We start from the raw sequence: 21,507 nt of genomic DNA, 5'->3' as shown, positions 1-21,507 counted from the left end.
CTGTTGCTGACCTGGCGTGTGACCCGACTATTCTCTGCCCGCTGCTCTGTACCGCACCGTCCCCATAGTTACCGACCCGGCTTGTATGACCCTGCTCCTGCTCAGCCATCCATCCATCCATCCATCCGTCCCTCTCTACGGGGTCTCCAGACCTCCTCATACCTGGCTCTCTCCCGTGGGAGCCCCTGGCGAATACCCCTACCACTGACGGGTGTCCTCAGTAGTCACGACCTGGTCCTGGGGTACTCCAAGTCCATCCCCACCATCAGGGGCCCTGGTGAACAAGTACCCTGGGGCTTAGACTCCGTACGCTGGGAACATCCGACCAGTGGAGTGCTAGTGGTACCGCCGGGCGGTCCCTTACACAGATTTACCTGGGGTGAAGCACGTTCCTCCAAAAAAGAGGAGCCACTTCATGATCCACAAAGCCTTCCTCCCATAAATCCATAAAATCCTGCATGGCTTTGAGATAAATAATTGTCAGATTGGTATTTCCTGGATCAGATACCACATTATCTGCATCTGTTTGAATGGGTTTGTCTTAAAGTACTTTGAACATAAGTCATCTTGCAAAAAGATGAATATCCTTTATGATTTCAAACTTAGGGAAGAAGGTCAAACTCAGTTGTAGTATTTTGACTTCTTCTGATGATAACTGATAAGATGATAGCATTAAGATTTAAAACTGGGCTTGTCCATCTGTATATTTTCTAATTGATTCTCCGGATATGAGATTTTGTGTTGTTCGGGAGCATTGGCTCCTAAAAAAATGAATGCAACCTTTGTATCAGATTGTTGAATAATTGCCAGTCAAAGAAGAATAAGTCACTCACCTTAGAGGACGACAGTGTAGATAAGGTGGAAGGAAAGCTCTCAAGAAGCTCAGCTAAATCTAGACCTCAGCTGGAAGCTGGATCCCACAACACAAAGGTGAGCACTGGGCATGACTCATTGGAGGACACAAGGGATTTAGTGGAGACTATCAATGCTTTCCCTACCACCAGCCAACCTATTTCAGATACAACTCTAAAAAATATGCTTGTCTCTTTCCTTTGTTTGACATGATGAAAAGTATACAGAATTTCAAAGCTGAGGTGGAAGAATTAGGTGGAATAGTTGAGCATATTGAGAAAAAAATGGGGGAATATGCCTCTTCCTACTGGTGGATGTCTTATAGGAAAAATATATGGCTTTCCGGAGGCTACACAACCAACTCAACTGCAGAATAGTGGTGGGCCGAACACCCCCCTCTTTGGTTCGTGTTCAAACATTTGAATCTAACCAAAGCTTGACCGCAAACTTTGGACAGAGGGGAAAATTCACTAAGTGATATCTTACCACATCTGAGTATGGGGTAAGATACCGCACAGCTACTAAAATACAACATGAGTTATATTATTAAGTCATGCAGTATTTTAGTAGTGAAAACATTTTTTAATATTTCAGCTGTCAGCGGGGTCCCAGCTGACAGTTGAATGCAAAAAGAATTGCCAGCATTGCCCAGTAATTAAAAAATAAAAAGTTTGGGGTCCCCCCCATCCATACCAAGCCCTTTGGCTCTGGTATGGATTTTAAGGGGCACCCCCTTGACCAAAAGAAAATGGCATGGGGGTCCCCCCAAAATCCGTACCAAACCCTTATCCAAGCATGCAGCCCGGCAGGTCAGGAAAGAAGGGGGCAAGTGAGTGCACCCCCCTCTTGAATTATACCAGGCCACATGCCTAGTCTCTTCCCCACAACAGTGTCCGGTGAATGTGAGGGTCTGCAGGCAGGGGCTTATGGGAATCTGGAAGCCCCCTTTAACAAGGGGACCCACAGATCTCAGCTTCCCCTATGTGAATGAGTCCCTTTTTATCATTTTGAACTTTTCTAAGTCATTAGAAATTTCTTTTTGTTTTTCTTCTCTCTATCCAAGGTCTGACTTCCTCACCACAGAACATGTATTCTCAAAGGAAATTTCTCCAAGCATATTTCAGATCTGCCTTGTGTTCCACCCGTTGTCGCTGGAATTGACTCCTCAACTCTACTGGATGTTCCATGGATCCCATGAGATACTATTTTGACTCTTACTTACTTACTAAAAATGGTACTCACAATAGTGTCCTTTAATGTACACAGCCTAAACCACCAAGCAAAAAGACCTTCAGTATGGAGAAGATGCATTTTCTGTCTTCTAACACCTCTTCGACATAAAAACTCATATCTTAATAGCCTCAGCACCCACATAACTAAAAGGTGTCCTCATCACCATTAAGAACTCCATAGCCTTTACTCTCCACAAAACCTTTCCATACCCAGAAGGGAGATAATTGATTTTAATCTGTGAGCTTAACCGCTTGCCGCCCTGCCACTGTATATATACGTGTGCAGGGCGGCACTCAGGCGCAAAACCACGTTTTAAAACGGGTTCCGCGCTCCCGACGTTTTCGCCGGCAGGGGGCGTGCGCACGCGCTCCCGCCGACCCACGGGTGACACCATTCGATCCCGGAGGGATCAATCATTAGATTTCAGCCAGTGATGTCTGGCTGAAATCAGATGATCGGTCCCTGTCCTATCCTGTCCTGTGTTGACATTTACACAGGACAGGATATGATGTCATTCTTCTCTGCCTGGACACATTCCGTTCCAGACAGAGAAGAAGTAACAGTAAAAGTGAGTAACACTACACAATTACAGTTAGAACACTCTAGGTCACATTTAACCCCCTGATTGCCCCCCCCCAGTTAACCCCTTCACTGCCCTGTCACCAGTGTCACTGATCAGTGAATCGATTTTTACTGATCACTGTATCAGTGTCGCTGGCGACTTCCGATAGTGTTAATGCCCCTTCCAGATAGCGCCAGTTTTCCCGCCAGTACACCAGTAATCCCGTTTAACCCCTTAATCCCCCCCCCCAGTTAACCCCTTCACTGCCCTGTCACCAGTGTCATTGATCAGTGAACAGATTTTTACTGATCACTGTATCAGTGTCGCTGGCGACTTCCAATAGTGTTAGCGCCCCTCCCAGATAGCGCCAGTTTGCCCGCCAGTACACCAGTAATCCCATTTAACCCCTTGATTGCCCCCCACCCCCCCAGTTAACCCCTTCACTGCCCTGTCACCAGTGTCATTGATTACAGTGAACAGATTTTTACTGATCACTGTATTAGTGTCACTGGTGACTTCCGATAGTGTTAGCGCCCCTCCCATATAGCGCCAGTTTGCCCGCTAATGCACGGGATTTTTTTTAACCAAAAACATGTAGCAGAATACATTTTGGCTTATATTTATGACTAACTTTGAGTTTGCGATATATTTTTTTATAGCTGAAAGTAGAAAATATTGTTTTTTTTCAAAGTTTTTGTTTTTTTTGTTTATAGCGCAAAAAAAAAGCACACAGGTGATAAAATACCACCAAAAGAAAGCTCTATTTGTGTGAAAAAAAGGACGTAAATTTCGTTTGGGTACAGCATTGCATGACCGCGCAATTATCATTTGAATTAGTGCAGTGCTGTATAGCAAAAAAAGGCATAAATTACAGTATCTATACCATAGTTTGTAGACGCTATAACTTTCACACAAAGCAATCAATATACACTTATTGGGATTTTTTTTTGCCAAAAACATGTAGCGGAATACATTTTGGCTTAAATTTATGACTAACTTTGAGTTTACGATATATTTTTTATAGCTGAGAGTAGAAAATATTGTTTTTTTTCAAAATTTTTGTGTTTTTTTGTTTATAGCGCAAAAAATAAAAAGCGCACAGATGATAAAATACCATCAAAAGAAAGCTCTATTTGTGTGAAAAAAGGACGTAAATTTCATTTGGGTACAGCATTGCATGACCGCGCAATTATCAGTTGAATTAGTGCAGCGCCAAACAGCAAAAAAAGGCCTGGTCATTAAGGGGGGTAAATCCTTAGGAGCCCAAGTGGTTAACAACAAACTTTATACTATTGTTAACGTGTATGCACCTATCAATCACCAACTTAATTTTATGAGAAAACTCTTCAGCAAACTCACCACTGTTATAAAAGGTGCGCTGATAATGTGTGGAGACTACAACTTTACTGCAGATAGGTGGATGGACTCCGCCTCTAAATCAAAGCGCCCTTTACCTATGTTATAACCTCTTCTTCATACCGAGGTCAGGAATGTGATTACATTTTCCACTCCTCCAGACATAATTCATATTCATGTAATGATATGATATTGGTTTATAAACTTCTATTACAATCAGTATCCATCCCTGACATTTCATAGTCTGACCACGTACCTGTTTCCATAATGGTGATGGAGGAGAATGCTCCTGGACAGATGTATGTGTGGCTCACTAACTCTCAGTTGCTTCAAACGCGCACTCACGCTGCCACTATTGCTAAACATATTACTGATTATTTTTTGCTTAACACACAATCTGTATCCAACCCCTTCACCTTATGGTGTGGTTATGCCTATATTAGAGGAATTATATTACAACTTTGCTTCTGGATAAAAAGGCACAAAACACAGAAAATAGACCACCTTCTGAGTGAAATTAAGGCTAGAAAGCCAGAATAAAGAATGCCAAAATGCATTATTAATGCATAAACTATCCAAATTCTGCACCAAACTTAGACTTGCCTTCATAGAGCACATTGGCAAACATCGTACTTGTTTAAAACTGGCACACTACTCATCGGGCAGCAGATCTGGCAAATTCCTTGCCCAGAGATCTAAAGAGCGTAAGTCTCAGATAAAAATTTCTCATTTAATACATCTCTCAGATAAGAGCAAAATTGTTAACCCAAGAGATATAGCAAATTCCTTTGCTAAATATTATCATTTACTGTATCTATCTATCTATCTATCTATCTATCTATCTATCTATCTATCTATCTATCTATCGTCTACTTAGGCACACAGTGCTGTGAATACACAATATTTGCATTTAAAGCATTTGAATTGCTGAAAGAAACAACTGAACACAAATATATTGAATTAGATCTGCAGTTAAAAAGTCACTATTGCTCTATATGCTCTTTTATCCTTGCTACTACTTCAATCAAAGCCAACTGATAGACCAATGTCACCTTAGTTGCACTCAATTACTCCGGATTACTTCTAATTGTTTAAAAGTTTTTTTTTTCTTTCTTCCTTTGCCCAAGGTGCAATTTTTTTTTAGACATTTCTGATTGCAAAGTAAAATCCAGGCTTGACCTAGAAGTTCCAGTTTAATTCAAACTTAGCTCAATTAGTTGTAAATTAATTCAAACAAGTGTGCTAATGGCCTGGTTCTTTCAAATGTAGCCACTTCAAACTGCAGATGAGACAATTAAATGCATACTTCTTTTAAATAGCAATGGCAAATAGAAACAATGATAATGTATTTCTGATTTTTCTACAAGCTAGGCAAGCATGATGCTTGTTGGATATTGAAATCACTTTAGGATTATGAGTAGAGATGAGCGAATCGAAGTATCCGAAGTGGAATTCGAGTCGAATATCGGAAAAATTTCGATTCGTGCCGAATCCGAAAAACAGCCTAATTCGGACGCGCGAATCGAAATTTTTCCGAAAATGGCGGCTGACATGTGCGGCGACGGAGCGGGGATGTCGGGGAAGGCGCGCAGACAAGGCGCGCTGCCCCATAATGCATTCCTCAACGACATGTGATCGCATCAGCCAATCAGCAGCCAGCCAGCCAGCACTGTGTAATGGTCGAGGTATATATAGCGGCCATTTTGGAAATCTTCATTTGCCTGCAGTCATTGAACAGAGGCAGACCGCTCTGTACTAGGGACAGGGACAGAGTTAGGGCCACAGAAACGAGAATTGGGGACAGAGAGAAGTTACTTAGGGACAGAGAACCATTACTCAGGGACACAGACTTGTTAATGAGGGCCACAGAATCGTTATTTAGGGACAAAGAAACGCTAGTTAGGGCCACAGAATTCATACTCAGGGACAGACAGAATTGTTACTCAGTGCCAGAGAATTGTTACTTAGGGCCACAGAAACGTTATTAGGGCCACAGAATTTTTACTCAGGGACAGACAGAATTGTTACTGAGTGCCAGAGAATTGTTACTCAGGGACAGACAGAATTGTTACTGAGTGCCAGAGAATTCTTACTCAGGGCCACAGAATTCATTCTCAGGGACAGACAGAATTGTTACTCAGGGACAGACAGAATTGTTACTGAGTGCCAGAGAATTGTTACTCAGGGACAGACAGAATTGTTACTGAGTGCCAGAGAATTGTTACTCAGGGACAGACAGAATTGTTACTGAGTGCCAGAGAATTGTTACTCAGGGACAGACAGAATTGTTACTGAGTGCCAGAGAATTGTTACTCAGGGACAGACAGAATTGTTACTGAGTGCCAGAGAATTGTTACTCAGGGACAGACAGAATTGTTACTGAGTGCCAGAGAATTGTTACTCGCACAGACACAAAATTGTTACTTGCACAGACACAGAATTGTTACTCGCGCAGACACAGAATTGTTACTCAGGGCCACAGAATTCATACTCAGGGACAGACAGAATTGTTACTGAGTGCCAGAGAATTGTTACTCAGGGACAGACAGAATTGTTACTGAGTGCCAGAGAATTGTTACTCAGGGACAGACAGAATTGTTACTGAGTGCCAGAGAATTGTTACTCGCACAGACACAAAATTGTTACTTGCACAGACACAGAATTGTTACTCGCACAGACACAGAATTGTTACTCAGGGCCACAGAATTCATACTCAGGGACAGACAGAATTGTTACTGAGTGCCAGAGAATTGTTACTCAGGGACAGACAGAATTGTTACTGAGTGCCAGAGAATTGTTACTCAGGGACAGACAGAATTGTTACTGAGTGCCAGAGAATTGTTACTCGCACAGACACAAAATTGTTACTTGCACAGACACAGAATTGTTACTCGCACAGACACAGAATTGTTACTCAGGGCCACAGAATTCATACTCAGGGACAGACAGAATTGTTACTGAGTGCCAGAGAATTGTTACTCAGGGACAGACAGAATTGTTACTGAGTGCCAGAGAATTGTTACTCAGGGACAGACAGAATTGTTACTGAGTGCCAGAGAATTGTTACTCGCACAGACACAAAATTGTTACTTGCACAGACACAGAATTGTTACTCGCACAGACACAGAATTGTTACTCAGGGCCACAGAATTCATACTCAGGGACAGACAGAATTGTTACTGAGTGCCAGAGAATTGTTACTCAGGGACAGACAGAATTGTTACTGAGTGCCAGAGAATTGTTACTCAGGGACAGACAGAATTGTTACTGAGTGCCAGAGAATTGTTACTCGCACAGACACAAAATTGTTACTTGCACAGACACAGAATTGTTACTCGCACAGACACAGAATTGTTACTCAGGGCCACAGAATTCATACTCAGGGACAGACAGAATTGTTACTGAGTGCCAGAGAATTGTTACTCAGGGACAGACAGAATTGTTACTGAGTGCCAGAGAATTGTTACTCAGGGACAGACAGAATTGTTACTGAGTGCCAGAGAATTGTTACTCGCACAGACACAAAATTGTTACTTGCACAGACACAGAATTGTTACTCGCACAGACACAGAATTGTTACTCAGGGCCACAGAATTCATACTCAGGGATAGACAGAATTGTTACTGAGTGCCAGAGAATTGTTACTCAGGGACAGACAGAATTGTTACTGAGTGCCAGAGAATTGTTACTCAGGGACAGACAGAATTGTTACTGAGTGCCAGAGAATTGTTACTCGCACAGACACAAAATTGTTACTTGCACAGACACAGAATTGTTACTCGCACAGACACAGAATTGTTACTCAGGGCCACAGAATTCATACTCAGGGACAGACAGAATTGTTACTGAGCGCCAGAGAATTGTTACTCAGGGACAGACAGAATTGTTACTGAGTGCCAGAGAATTGTTACTCAGGGACAGACAGAATTGTTACTGAGTGCCAGAGAATTGTTACTCAGGGACAGACAGAATTGTTACTGAGTGCCAGAGAATTGTTACTCAGGGACAGACAGAATTGTTACTGAGTGCCAGAGAATTGTTACTCGCACAGACACAAAATTGTTACTTGCACAGACACAGAATTGTTACTCGCGCAGACACAGAATTGTTACTCAGGGCCACAGAATTCATACTCAGGGACAGACAGAATTGTTACTGAGTGCCAGAGAATTGTTACTCAGGGACAGACAGAATTGTTACTGAGTGCCAGAGAATTGTTACTCAGGGACAGACAGAATTGTTACTGAGTGCCAGAGAATTGTTACTCAGGGACAGACAGAATTGTTACTGAGTGCCAGAGAATTGTTACTCGCACAGACACAAAATTGTTACTTGCACAGACACAGAATTGTTACTCGCACAGACACAGAATTGTTACTCAGGGCCACAGAATTCATACTCAGGGACAGACAGAATTGTTACTGAGCGCCAGAGAATTGTTACTCAGGGACAGACAGAATTGTTACTGAGTGCCAGAGAATTGTTACTCAGGGACAGACAGAATTGTTACTGAGTGCCAGAGAATTGTTACTCAGGGACAGACAGAATTGTTACTGAGTGCCAGAGAATTGTTACTCAGGGACAGACAGAATTGTTACTGAGTGCCAGAGAATTGTTACTCGCACAGACACAAAATTGTTACTTGCACAGACACAGAATTGTTACTCGCACAGACACAGAATTGTTACTCAGGGCCACAGAATTCATACTCAGGGACAGACAGAATTGTTACTGAGTGCCAGAGAATTGTTACTCAGGGACAGACAGAATTGTTACTGAGTGCCAGAGAATTGTTACTCAGGGACAGACAGAATTGTTACTGAGTGCCAGAGAATTGTTACTCGCACAGACACAAAATTGTTACTTGCACAGACACAGAATTGTTACTCGCACAGACACAGAATTGTTACTCAGGGCCACAGAATTCATACTCAGGGACAGACAGAATTGTTACTGAGTGCCAGAGAATTGTTACTCAGGGACAGACAGAATTGTTACTGAGTGCCAGAGAATTGTTACTCAGGGACAGACAGAATTGTTACTGAGTGCCAGAGAATTGTTACTCGCACAGACACAAAATTGTTACTTGCACAGACACAGAATTGTTACTCGCACAGACACAGAATTGTTACTCGCACAGACACAGAATTGTTACTCAGGGCCACAGAATTCATACTCAGGGACAGACAGAATTGTTACTGAGTGCCAGAGAATTGTTACTCAGGGACACCTAATCGTTGAATTAAATAGTATGTCAGACAACATGCAGAGGAGTGGCAGAGGAGGCAATGTTTTAGGAGCGAGCAGACGTGGCAGCAGAGGAAGGGGTCGAGGCAGCAGTATTCGCAGCCAGAGGCCAGTGCTCCCGGTGTCATCCAGCGGTCGTGTCTCCACCGACAACCCTGCCGTCATTGATTGGTTGGCTCGGTCGTCTTCCTCTTCCCAGGTCACCTCTGACACCTACAGCCAACGGTCGGTGGGTACGTCAGACACAACCGTTAGTTGGCATGGCCCGGGACCAAGCCCACTGAAATCACGTGTCCTCTACCTGCCCCTGTCCTTTGCTGTTCCCTCACCAAGCGAAGTATCGCATGCTGTGGGCTCAGCCCCACTGTACAGTGAGGAAGAGCTAACAGAGGGCGGTCAGGAACGGGGGGAGACATCGGCCTTTTCAGCAGCCAAGCGAACAAGTACTGGCGAGGAGAGTGGCTCGGTAGCCGGTCTAGAGACAGGTCTGTCTCCTGACCCAGACGCAGCCGAGGGGGCTAGTAGTGAGGCGGAGACCCTACTTGATGATGAGGAGGTTGATCGCACTTGGCAGCCTCGTCGTCATCAGGCAATTTCTTCCGCATCATCAGGAGAAGAGGGTGGCAGCTTGGCAGCGAGCAAAACAGTCGGTGGGTTGCCCAGGAGACAGCAGCAGGGTCGCATCAGTGTCAGTGGAGCCAAACGTCCACGGAGTAGAGCACCAGCTCCACTGCAGCCTACCACCACGGCCAGTAGTGGTGCCGGTGCGCACGGAGGAAGTAGCAGTCAGCCAGTGAAGAGTAGCGGGGGCAAAGTTTCCTACTCGGTGGTGTGGCAATTTTTCCTCAAGCCGCCCGAGGAAGTAAACGTAGCCGTATGTCGACTATGTGGCCAGAAATGCAAGCGTGGCCAGGGGGCCCATGTTGGGACTACAGCGTTGCGTCAGCATATGCAGCGTCACCATTCGGTGGCCTGGGAAAACCGTGATAAACATACGGCGGTTCTGCCTGCCCCAGCCCCCGCTCCATCACCCGCTCCGTTACTTGCTCCGTCACCCGACGTCGTCAATCGCCCTCTATCAGCCAGTCAAGGCTCCAACACCTCTGCTGAGGGGAGTTGTCGCTCATTGGCATCTTCCGCTCGTTCAGATGCTCCTTCTCCTGCTACTCCTCTTCTCGGATTCCGTCAACAGTCTTTCTTGGAATCCGTATCCAAGAGACAACAGTTTGCGAGCACGCACCCGACGGTGCAAAAGCTGAACGTCCTCCTGTCCAAGTTGCTGGTGCTGCAGTCCCTCCCTTTCCAACTGGTGGACTCAGCACCTTTCCGAGAAATGATGGCTTGTGCCGCGCCGCGGTGGAGAGTGCCAAGCCGTCATTTCTTTGCCCAAAAGGCAGTGCCAGCCCTGCATTCACATGTAGAAGAGATGGTGGGCCAGTCTTTGAGCATGTCGGTCTCTGCCAAAGTGCACGGCAGCGCCGACGTGTGGAGCTGTAACTACGGTCAGGGACAGTACATGTCATTTACGGCCCACTGGGTGAACGTGGTGCCGGCACAGCCGCACCAGCAACTTGGACAGGTCACGACGCTTTTGCCTCCACGTTTGCACGTCCTTGGTCCAGCAAGCATGTCCGCCTCTACCACCTCTTTTTCCGCCGTGTCCTCAGCCGCCACCCCCGTGCCAAGTCCCATTACCCGACCGGCATATCACATGTGCAGGGCGCAACGGTGTCACGCTGTGCTGCACCTGGTATGCCTTGGCGAACGTAGTCACACAGGGGAGGAACTGCTGAGTGTAATGAACAGAGAAATCGACAGATGGCTGTCTCCGCGCAAACTAAAAATCGGAACCATGTTGACTGACAACGGAAAGAACATGGTGTCTGCTCTGCGTCAAGGAAGGTTGTGCCATGCGCCATGCATGGCTCACGTGTTCAATCTGGTTGTCAAGCGGTTCCTAAAATCCACCATCCCACTGCAAGACATCCTTAAAATGTCACGTAAACTGTGCATGCATTTCAGCCATTCCTACACCGCAAAGAACACCCTCATTGAGCTGCAGCGGCAGAACGGAATTCCACAGCATCGCCTGATCTGCGACGTTGCAACAAGGTGGAATTCAACCCTACACATGTTAGACCGCCTTTACGAGCAGCGAAAGGCCATCACCGATTTCCTGATGTTACAAGCGGATAAAGGTACTCCCCTGTGTAACTTAGATGTCAGCCATTGGCAGCTCATGCGTGACACCTGCCGCTTGCTCAGGCCCTTTGAGGAGGCCACGCTATTCGTGAGTCGGCAGGACTATGGGATGAACGACGTCATTCCTCTGTTGCACGTCCTGGAACAAATGCTGTTAACAATGGCTGGTCAGGGTGCGGTAGACGTGGCGCACAGATCTCAACGCCACATGACCCCTGTGGGGGCAGGACAGGAAGAAGAGGAGGAGGTAGAGGAGGACATTTGTGCTCAGGAATTATTGAGTGAAATGGGTGGTTTTTCCACTCAGCGGACAGGAGTGGAGGAGCAGGAGCATCTGGTAGAGGAGGAGGAGGAGGAGACAGAGGACCCAGACGCACCGTGGCAGTATGCTGTGGAGATGGAGGCAGGGAGTCCCTCGCATTCCTTGGCACAAATGGCCCATAGCATGCTCGGTTGCTTGCGTAGCGACAGCCGAATAATAACCATCAGACAGAGGGATGACTTTTGGCTGTCCACCTTGTTGGACCCTCGCTACCGGTCCAAAATGGTGGCCTTTTTCACACCTGCTGAGAGGGAGGCCAAAATTACGTACTATAAAAACCACCTATGTAGTCAGTTGGTCTCTGCCTTTGTGCGCCAACGTCCATCCTCAGACACTGTGGGCCCTGTGCGCTCGCGTTCCGCTGGCATGGCAGCAGGGGAGGGGTGGGGTGGTAGGAGCAGTGGCAGCTCCACCAGCAGCGGCTGCCTCAGTCTGCAGTCGATGATGAGTAGCTTTCTTCACCAGCGCAGTGAGGAAACTACTAACCAGCCGCAGCAGCAGCAGCAGCATCAGGTGGACCTGGAGCAGGAGCTCAAACAACAGGCTTGGGCCTACTTGGACAGCACCCTGCCAACCGAGGTAGACAATCCCCTTGACTACTGGGCAACGAAACTTGACCTTTGGCCCCAACTAGCTGAATTTGCCCTTGAAAGGCTGTCATGCCCGGCCAGTAGCGTGGCATCGGAGCGCGTGTTTAGTGCGGCAGGAGGTATTGTAACTCCGCGGAGGACACGACTGTCCACCCAAAGTGTGGAGAGACTCACGTTTGTGAAAATGAATCAGGCGTGGATTAGTCTGGATTTCAAACCACCAGTTCCTGACACAACTGACTAAATCCGCCATGAATCATGCCTCAAACATGTGCCACTTTCAGGTCTCCTCACACTGCTGGTGTGTTAAATTTTTTGACATAGGGTGCAGGCAGATTACGGGCCTCCTATAGCTGCTGCCAGGCCCCTAATCTGCCATGGGCCCCTATATACCGCCTCCTCATGCTGCTGCCAAGTCCAGAGTCTGTCATGGGTCCCTGTACGGCCTCCCATTGCTGCTGTCTCCATCGCCACACTCTGCTGCCATGTGCCACTTTCAGGTCTCTTCACACTGCTGGTGTGTTAAATTTTTTGACATAGGGTGCAGGCAGATTACGGGCCTCACATAGCTGCTGCCAGGCCCCTAATCTGCCATGGGCCCCTATATACCGCCTCCTCATGCTGCTGCCAAGTCTAGAGTCTCTCATGGGTCCCTGTACGGCCTCCCATTGCTGCTGTCTCCATCGCCACACTCTGCTGCCATGTGCCACTTTCAGGTCTCTTCACACTGCTGGTGTGTTAAATTTTTTGACATAGGGTGCAGGCAGATTACGGGCCTCACATAGCTGCTGGCAGGCCCCTAATCTGCCATGGGCCCCTATATACCGCCTCCTCATGCTGCTGCCAAGTCCAGAGTCTGTCATGGTCCCTGTACGGCCTCCCATTGCTGCTGTCTCCATCGCCACACTCTGCTGCCATGTGCCACTTTCAGGTCTCTTCACACTGCTGGTGTGTTTAATTTTTTGACATAGGGTGCAGGCAGATTACGGGCCTCACATAGCTGCTGCCAGGCCCCTAATCTGCCATGGGCCCCTATATACCGCCTCCTCATGCTGCTGCCAAGTCCAGAGTCTCTCATGGGTCCCTGTACGGCCTCCCATTGCTGCTGTCTCCATCGCCACACTCTGCTGCCATGTGCCACTTTCAGGTCTCTTCACACTGCTGGTGTGTTAAATTTTTTGACATAGGGTGCAGGCAGATTACGGGCCTCACATAGCTGCTGCCAGGCCCCTAATCTGCCATGGGCCCCTATATACCGCCTCCTCATGCTGCTGCCAAGTCCAGAGTCTGTCATGGTCCCTGTACGGCCTCCCATTGCTGCTGTCTCCATCGCCACACTCTGCTGCCATGTGCCACTTTCAGGTCTCTTCACACTGCTGGTGTGTTAAATTTTTTGACATAGGGTGCAGGCAGATTACGGGCCTCACATAGCTGCTGCCAGGCCCCTAATCTGCCATGGGCCCCTATATACCGCCTCCTCATGCTGCTGCCAAGTCCAGAGTCTGTCATGGTCCCTGTACGGCCTCCCATTGCTGCTGTCTCCATCGCCACACTCTGCCATGTGCCACTTTCAGGTCTCTTCACACTGCTGGTGTGTTAAATTTTTTGACATAGGGTGCAGGCAGATTACGGGCCTCCCATAGCTGCTGCCAGGCCCCTAATCTGCCATGGGCCCCTATATACCGCCTCCTCATGCTGCTGCCAAGTCCAGAGTCTGTCATGGGTCCCTGTACGGCCTCCCATTGCTGCTGTCTCCATCGCCACACTCTGCCATGTGCCACTTTCAGGTCTCCTCACACACTGCTGGTGTGTAGAATTTTTTGACATAGGGTGCTGGCAGATTACGGGCCTCCCATAGCTGCTGCCAGGCCCCTAATCTGCCATGGGCCCCTATATACCGCCTCCTCATGCTGCTGCCAAGTTCAGAGTCTGTCATGGGTCCCTGTACGGCCTCCCATTGCTGCTGTCTCCATCGCCACACTCTGCCATGTGCCACTTTCAGGTCTCCTCACACTGCTGGTGTGTTGAATTTTTTGACATAGGGTGCTGGCAGATTACGGGCCTCCTATAGCTGCTGCCAGGCCCCTAATCTGCCATGGGCCCCTATATACCGCCTCCTCATGCTGCTGCCAAGTCCAGAGTCTGTCATGGGTCCCTGTACGGCCTCCCATTGCTGCTGTCTCCATCGCCACACTCTGCTGCCATGTGCCACTTTCAGGTCTCTTCACACTGCTGGTGTGTTAAATTTTTTGACATAGGGTGCAGGCAGATTACGGGCCTCACATAGCTGCTGCCAGGCCCCTAATCTGCCATGGGCCCCTATATACCGCCTCCTCATGCTGCTGCCAAGTCTAGAGTCTCTCATGGGTCCCTGTACGGCCTCCCATTGCTGCTGTCTCCATCGCCACACTCTGCTGCCATGTGCCACTTTCAGGTCTCTTCACACTGCTGGTGTGTTAAATTTTTTGACATAGGGTGCAGGCAGATTACGGGCCTCACATAGCTGCTGGCAGGCCCCTAATCTGCCATGGGCCCCTATATACCGCCTCCTCATGCTGCTGCCAAGTCCAGAGTCTGTCATGGTCCCTGTACGGCCTCCCATTGCTGCTGTCTCCATCGCCACACTCTGCTGCCATGTGCCACTTTCAGGTCTCTTCACACTGCTGGTGTGTTTAATTTTTTGACATAGGGTGCAGGCAGATTACGGGCCTCACATAGCTGCTGCCAGGCCCCTAATCTGCCATGGGCCCCTATATACCGCCTCCTCATGCTGCTGCCAAGTCCAGAGTCTGTCATGGGTCCCTGTACGGCCTCCCATTGCTGCTGTCTCCATCGCCACACTCTGCCATGTGCCACTTTCATTTCTCCTCACACACTGCTGGTGTGTTGAATTTTTTGACATAGGGTGCTGGCAGATTACGGGCCTCCTATAGCTGCTGCCAGGCCCCTAATCTGCCATGGGCCCCTATATACCGCCTCCTCATGCTGCTGCCAAGTCTAGAGTCTCTCATGGGTCCCTGTACGGCCTCCCATTGCTGCTGTCTCCATCGCCACACTCTGCTGCCATGTGCCACTTTCAGGTCTCTTCACACTGCTGGTGTGTTAAATTTTTTGACATAGGGTGCAGGCAGATTACGGGCCTCACATAGCTGCTGCCAGGCCCCTAATCTGCCATGGGCCCCTATATACCGCCTCCTCATGCTGCTGCCAAGTCCAGAGTCTGTCATGGTCCCTGTACGGCCTCCCATTGCTGCTGTCTCCATCGCCACAGTCTGCTGCCATGTGCCACTTTCAGGTCTCTTCACACTGCTGGTGTGTTAAATTTTTTGACATAGGGTGCAGGCAGATTACGGGCCTCACATAGCTGCTGCCAGGCCCCTAATCTGCCATGGGCCCCTATATACCGCCTCCTCATGCTGCTGCCAAGTTCAGAGTCTGTCATGGGTCCCTGTACGGCCTCCCATTGCTGCTGTCTCCATCGCCACACTCTGCCATGTGCCACTTTCAGGTCTCCTCACACTGCTGGTGTGTTGAATTTTTTGACATAGGGTGCAGGCAGATTACGGGCCTCACATAGCTGCTGCCAGGCCCCTAATCTGCCATGGGCCCCTATATACCGCCTCCTCATGCTGCTGCCAAGTCTAGAGTCTCTCATGGGTCCCTGTACGGCCTCCCATTGCTGCTGTCTCCATCGCCACACTCTGCTGCCATGTGCCACTTTCAGGTCTCTTCACACTGCTGGTGTGTTAAATTTTTTGACATAGGGTGCAGGCAGATTACGGGCCTCACATAGCTGCTGCCAGGCCCCTAATCTGCCATGGGCCCCTATATACCGCCTCCTCATGCTGCTGCCAAGTCCAGAGTCTGTCATGGTCCCTGTACGGCCTCCCATTGCTGCTGTCTCCATCGCCACAGTCTGCTGCCATGTGCCACTTTCAGGTCTCTTCACACTGCTGGTGTGTTAAATTTTTTGACATAGGGTGCAGGCAGATTACGGGCCTCACATAGCTGCTGCCAGGCCCCTAATCTGCCATGGGCCCCTATATACCGCCTCCTCATGCTGCTGCCAAGTTCAGAGTCTGTCATGGGTCCCTGTACGGCCTCCCATTGCTGCTGTCTCCATCGCCACACTCTGCCATGTGCCACTTTCAGGTCTCCTCACACTGCTGGTGTGTTGAATTTTTTGACATAGGGTGCTGGCAGATTACGGGCCTCCTATAGCTGCTGCCAGGCCCCTAATCTGCCATGGGCCCCTATATACCGCCTCCTCATGCTGCTGCCAAGTCCAGAGTCTGTCATGGGTCCCTGTACGGCCTCCCATTGCTGCTGTCTCCATCGCCACACTCTGCTGCCATGTGCCACTTTCAGGTCTCTTCACACTGCTGGTGTGTTAAATTTTTTGACATAGGGTGCAGGCAGATTACGGGCCTCACATAGCTGCTGGCAGGCCCCTAATCTGCCATGGGCCCCTATATACCGCCTCCTCATGCTGCTGCCAAGTCCAGAGTCTGTCATGGTCCCTGTACGGCCTCCCATTGCTGCTGTCTCCATCGCCACAGTCTGCTGCCATGTGCCACTTTCAGGTCTCTTCACACTGCTGGTGTGTTAAATTTTTTGACATAGGGTGCAGGCAGATTACGGGCCTCACATAGCTGCTGCCAGGCCCCTAATCTGCCATGGGCCCCTATATACCGCCTCCTCATGCTGCTGCCAAGTCCAGAGTCTGTCATGGTCCCTGTACGGCCTCCCATTGCTGCTGTCTCCATCGCCACACTCTGCTGCCATGTGCCACTTTCAGGTCTCTTCACACTGCTGGTGTGTTAAATTTTTTGACATAGGGTGCAGGCAGATTACGGGCCTCACATAGCTGCTGCCAGGCCCCTAATCTGCCATGGGCCCCTATATACCGCCTCCTCATGCTGCTGCCAAGTCCAGAGTCTGTCATGGTCCCTGTACGGCCTCCCATTGCTGCTGTCTCCATCGCCACAGTCTGCTGCCATGTGCCACTTTCAGGTCTCTTCACACTGCTGGTGTGTTAAATTTTTTGACATAGGGTGCAGGCAGATTACGGGCCTCACATAGCTGCTGCCAGGCCCCTAATCTGCCATGGGCCCCTATATACCGCCTCCTCATGCTGCTGCCAAGTCCAGAGTCTCTCATGGGTCCCTGTACGGCCTCCCATTGCTGCTGTCTCCATCGCCACACTCTGCTGCCATGTGCCACTTTCAGGTCTCTTCACACTGCTGGTGTGTTAAATTTTTTGACATAGGGTGCAGGCAGATTACGGGCCTCACATAGCTGCTGCCAGGCCCCTAATCTGCCATGGGCCCCTATATACCGCCTCCTCATGCTGCTGCCAAGTCCAGAGTCTGTCATGGTCCCTGTACGGCCTCCCATTGCTGCTGTCTCCATCGCCACACTCTGCTGCCATGTGCCACTTTCAGGTCTCTTCACACTGCTGGTGTGTTAAATTTTTTGACATAGGGTGCAGGCAGATTACGGGCCTCACATAGCTGCTGCCAGGCCCCTAATCTGCCATGGGCCCCTATATACCGCCTCCTCATGCTGCTGCCAAGTCCAGAGTCTGTCATGGTCCCTGTACGGCCTCCCATTGCTGCTGTCTCCATCGCCACACTCTGCCATGTGCCACTTTCAGGTCTCTTCACACTGCTGGTGTGTTAAATTTTTTGACATAGGGTGCAGGCAGATTACGGGCCTCCCATAGCTGCTGCCAGGCCCCTAATCTGCCATGGGCCCCTATATACCGCCTCCTCATGCTGCTGCCAAGTCCAGAGTCTGTCATGGGTCCCTGTACGGCCTCCCATTGCTGCTGTCTCCATCGCCACACTCTGCCATGTGCCACTTTCAGGTCTCCTCACACACTGCTGGTGTGTAGAATTTTTTGACATAGGGTGCTGGCAGATTACGGGCCTCCCATAGCTGCTGCCAGGCCCCTAATCTGCCATGGGCCCCTATATACCGCCTCCTCATGCTGCTGCCAAGTTCAGAGTCTGTCATGGGTCCCTGTACGGCCTCCCATTGCTGCTGTCTCCATCGCCACACTCTGCCATGTGCCACTTTCAGGTCTCCTCACACTGCTGGTGTGTTGAATTTTTTGACATAGGGTGCTGGCAGATTACGGGCCTCCTATAGCTGCTGCCAGGCCCCTAATCTGCCATGGGCCCCTATATACCGCCTCCTCATGCTGCTGCCAAGTCCAGAGTCTGTCATGGGTCCCTGTACGGCCTCCCATTGCTGCTGTCTCCATCGCCACACTCTGCCATGTGCCACTTTCAGGTCTCCTCACACACTGCTGGTGTGTTGAATTTTTTGACATAGGGTGCTGGCAGATTACGGGCCTCCTATAGCTGCTGCCAGGCCCCTAATCTGCCGTAGGCCCCTATATACCGCCTCCTCATGCTGCTGCCAGGTCCAGAGTCTCTCATGGGTCCCTGTACGGCCTCCCATTGCTGCTGTCTCCATCGCCACACTCTGCCATGTGCCACTTTCAGGTCTCCTCACACTGCTGGTGTGTTCCATTTTTTGTCATAGGGTGCTGGCAGATTATGGGCCTCCCATAACTGCTGCCAGGCCCCTAATCTGCCATGGGCCCCTATACCGACTCCTCATGCTGTGACGTTGCAACAACGTGGAATTCAACCCTACATATGTTAGACCGCCTTTACGAACAGCAAAAGGCCATCACAGATTTCCTGATGTTAAAAGCAGATAAAGGTACTCCCTGTGTAACTTAGATGTCAGCCATTGGCAGCTCATGCGTGACACCTGCGCTTGCTCAGGCCCTTTGAGGAGGCCACGCTATTCGTGAGTCGGCAGGACTATGGGATGAACGACGTCATTCCTCTGTTGCACGTCCTGGAACAAATGCTGTTAACAATGGCTGGTCAGGGTGCGGTAGACGTGGCGCACAGATCTCAACGCCACATGGCCCCTGTGGGGGCAGGACTGGAAGAAGAGGAGGAGGTAGAGGAGGACATTGGTGCTCAGGAATTATTGAGTGAAATGGGTGGTTTTTCCACTCAGCGGACAGGAGTGGAGGAGCAGGAGCATCTGGTAGAGGAGGAGGAAGAGGAGACAGAGGACCTAGACGCACCGTGGCAGTATGCTGTGGAGATGGAGGCAGGGAGTCCCTCGCATTCCTTGGCACAAATGGCCCATAGCATGCTCGGTTGCTTGCGTAGCGACAGCCGAATAATAACCATCAGACAGAGGGATGACTTTTGGCTGTCCACCTTGTTGGACCCTCGCTACCGTTCAAAAATGGTGGCCTTTTTCACACCTGCTGAGAGGGAGGCCAAAATAACGTACTATAAAAAACACCTATGTAGTCAGCTGGTCTCTGCCTGTCTGCGCCAACGTCCATCCTCAGACACTGTGGGCCCTGTGCGCTCGTGTTCCGCTGCCATGGCAGCAGGGGAGGGGTGGGGTGGTAGGAGCAGTGGCAGCTCCACCAGCAGCGGCTGCCTCAGTCTGCAGTCGATGATGAGTAGCTTTCTTCACCAGCGCAGTGAGGAAACTACTAACCAGCCGCAGCAGCAGCAGCAGCATCAGGTGGACCTGGAGCAGGACCTCAAACAACAGGCTTAGGCCTACTTGGACAGCACCCTGCCAACCGAGGTAGACAATCCCCTTGACTACTGGGCAACGAAACTTGACCTTTGGCCCCAACTAGCTGAATTTGCCCTTGAAAGGCTGTCATGCCCGGCCAGTAGCGTGGCATCGGAGCGCGTGTTTAGTGCGGCAGGAGGTATTGCAACTCCGCGGAGGACACGACTGTCCACCCAAAGTGTGGAGAGACTCACGTTTGTGAAAATGAATCAGGCGTGGATTAGTCTGGATTTCAAACCACCAGTTCCTGACACAACTGACTAAATCCGCCATGAATCATGCCCCAAACATGTGCCACTTTCAGGTCTCCTCACACTGCTGGTGTGTTCCATTTTTTGTCATAGGGTGCTGGCAGATTACGGGCCTCCCATAGCTGCTGCCAGGCCCCTAATCTGCCATGGGCCCCTATACCGCCTCCTCATGCTGCTGCCAAGTCCAGAGTCTCTCATGGGTCCCTGTACGGCCTCCCATTGCTGCTGCCTCCATCGCCACACTCTGCCATGTGCCACTTTCAGGTCTCCTCACACTGCTGGTGTGTTCCATTTTTTGTCATAGGGTGCTGGCAGATTACGGGCCTCCCATAGCTGCTGCCAGGCCCCTAATCTGCCATGGGCCCCTATACCGCCTCCTCATGCTGCTGCCAGGTCCAGAGTCTCTCATGGGTCCCTGTACGGCCTCCCATTGCTGCTGTCTCCATCGCCACACTCTGCCATGTGCCACTTTCAGGTCTCCTCACACTGCTGGTGGGTTCCATTTTTTGTCATAGGGTGCTGGCAGATTACGGGCCTCCCATAGCTGCTGCCAGGCCCGTAATCTGCCATGGGCCCCCGTACCGACTCCTCATGCTGCTGCCAGGCCCGTAATCTGTCATGGGCCCCTGTTGTCGCTTGTTGGCATATTCCGCTCGTTCAGATGCTCCTTCTCCTGCTACTCATCTTCACGGATTCCGTCAGCAGTCTTTCTTGGAATCCGTTTCCAAGAGACAACAGTTTGCGAGCACGCACCCGACGGTGCAGAAGCTGAACGTCCTCCTGTCCAAGTTGCTGCTGCCAGGCTCGTAATCTGTCATGCGCCCCTGTACCGCCTCCTCATGCTGCTGCCAGGTCCAGAGTGTGTCATGGGCCCCCGTACCGACTCCTCATGCTGCTGCCAGGCCCGTAATCTGTCATGGGCCCCTGTACCGCCTCCCCATGCTGCTGCCAGGTCCAGAGTGTGTCATGGGTCCCTGTACGGCCTCCCATTGCTGCTGCCAGGCCCGTAATCTGCCATGGGCCCCTGTACCGACTCCTCATGCTGCTGCCAGGCCCGTAATCTGTCATGGGCCCCTGTACCGCCTCCTCATGCTGCTGCCAGGTCCAGAGTGTGTCATGGGTCCCTGTACGGCCTCCCATTGCTGCTGTCTCTATCGCCACACTCTGCCATGTGCCACTTTCAGGTCTCCTCACACTGCTGGTGGTTTCCATTTTTGTCATAGGGTGCTGTATGGCCTCCCATTGCTGCTGCCTCCACCGCCA

This window comes from Staurois parvus, unplaced genomic scaffold, assembly GCF_062004578.1.
Source record: "Staurois parvus isolate SC_StPar_1 unplaced genomic scaffold, SC_StPar_1.0 ptg001432l, whole genome shotgun sequence".
In the NCBI taxonomy this organism is placed as follows: Eukaryota; Metazoa; Chordata; class Amphibia; order Anura; family Ranidae; genus Staurois; species Staurois parvus.
Note: the sequence above shows the minus strand (reverse complement) of the source record.